At 47.4% G+C, this 2,109-nt stretch overlaps 1 pseudogene; it reads left to right on the top strand.

The window, feature by feature from the left end:
- The first annotated feature begins 482 nt into the window (after nucleotides 1-482).
- LOC141935371 (E3 ubiquitin-protein ligase RNF167-like) lies at nucleotides 483-1,504 on the top strand (annotated as a pseudogene).
- Nucleotides 1,505-2,109: the final 605 nt, after the last annotated feature.

Raw genomic sequence — 2,109 nt, 5'->3', positions numbered from 1 at the left:
GTTTTCCAGGAATTGCTTTGGCCACCAGCATGAAACATTCCAATCTGCAGAAGGCACGTAGCTGATGGGGAGGCTCATTTATCCTCTCTGCAAATCATCGGCAAAATGAGAGAAACCGGCATCCTATTGGTATCCAGAGGGAGAGAAACCAGAAGATACGTGCAAGGAGCAGACCAAAAAGGAAGGGGAATAGAGATTTAAGCAGGTTGGCGGTAATGTTACATGACCCAGCCTTGAGAAACAGTCACTGGGTGATGTCACAGATCTGCAGAGATGATATAAGGGTGTTGCTTAGCACCTGGAGACAAAAGAGAGATGAGTTCTATCCTGGGAACCTCCAAACCTACACAAAACCTGCAGATCTCCATCCTGCTGTGGCTCCAAGTCACGGTATGGTGATAAAACTCTGTGATTGTCTCTTACACTTTCCCTTTGGTACTAGGCTGGAAATTTGTGTTCAGAGATACCCAACTGCATTCAGCATGAATCTTTGGCTCCAACTTCTTCACTTTGTGGATGCTGCTGCCTTCTACAATGCTGCTCTTGCAGAAGTCTTTGGTTACAAGGCTTACAATGACAGCTCCGAGTGTGTTGCTTATAAAGCCCTGGCTGCACGCTTTGGGCCATGACCTCCAGCAGAAGGGCTGACAGGGTATTTGGAGAGGGTGATACTACCAAATGCTTGCCATGCAATCCTCCAGCACCAAAAAAAGGCCTCCGAGGGATATATTGCACTAATACAGGGGTATGACTGCTCTTTTGTCGAGAAGGTGCCCAGCACCATGCCCAGCAGGCTGGAGACCATATGGCCCTTGTGTATAATGTGGATTCAGAGCAACTGATTACCATGATGGCTGATGACAAAGAAATCCAGCAGCAGATTAAGATACCATCACTCTTTACTGGACAATCGGTCTCCTCCACTTGCAAGGGCCTTTGCAACATGAGAATGGGGCACACAATCAGATTTCTACCACCCAAATGCTATTTCTGTTTGAGTCCTTGTCAAGACAATGTTAAAATGCTGCAGGAAACTTTAATCATGCAGGATTTCAGGGAGATATACTATGTCATTATTGCCACTATCATCTCAATTATGGTTGGCTTAAGCTGGTACAAGAGCACTCACGAGACAAAGCTGTACACATGTGAACAGGGATACAAATATGAGACCTGTGTGATTTGCATGGCAGTGTACAAGGAAGGGAACCTCCTGAAGAGCCTCTCCTGTTCCCATGCTTACCACAGTGCCTGCATTGACACCTGGTTCCTCACCAAGGCCAGGAAGAAGACATGTCCCTTCTGCAAGCAGCTGGTGAACACCTATGGACAAGGTGACCTCCCGCCAGAGCAGGCTGGTGAAGGTGTGAACAAGGAGGAACAGGGCCACGAAGACAAAACATTTGAAGAAAGGCAAGAAGATGAACATGTTGGAGAGAAGAAATATGATGCGAGCACAGAGGAAAGGGAAGGGTTTGATGCACTGGAGAACAGCTTCATTTGAGCTGTGACCAGGATAAGTTATCATTAAACCAAGGGAAATCTCCCCTGTGCTTTCTTTCAGCTCTTGCTCCAGGCTAGCTTTTATTGGGAAGCAATTAACACTGCAGCTTTGGCTCCCCTCCCCTGGTCCCCACAATGAAAAAAAGGCATGAAATCTTGTCTGGAAATATCAAAAACTCCTTGAGCCAGAGCAACAGGGGAGAAGCAAAAAGGAGGAGGGAAGCAGGGATTTAAGAACATTTGGTATGGGAGCTGGTTTACATCTGCTAGGATGCTTCCTCAATTCCCTCCCAAATTACATGTGCATGGACAAACAGACACACACACAAACACACTGAATCTTGCTTTTCAGTGTTAGTTAAGGGAAGAGCCCAGAAATCCCAGGTGAAAACTGTCCCCCATGTATTGCAGCCAGCAGGAACCATTCCCTAGCCTGGCAAGTAGAGAGAGGGAAAAAATATGGGGTACTAAAGCCTAAAGATGAAGCAACTCCCCTTTCTCATCAGCAGTGAAAACGGAGCCCACAAGGCCCCAGCACCCCCCCATCACCCAGTGCACTGACACACTCTGTCCCCGAGCACCAGGGTAGTGCAGTACAGTCCACTG

This window comes from Strix uralensis, chromosome 27, assembly GCF_047716275.1.
Source record: "Strix uralensis isolate ZFMK-TIS-50842 chromosome 27, bStrUra1, whole genome shotgun sequence".
NCBI lineage: Eukaryota > Metazoa > Chordata > Aves > Strigiformes > Strigidae > Strix > Strix uralensis.
The sequence above is the reverse complement of the archived record's forward strand: the minus strand, read 5'-3'. Positions and strand labels throughout refer to the sequence as shown.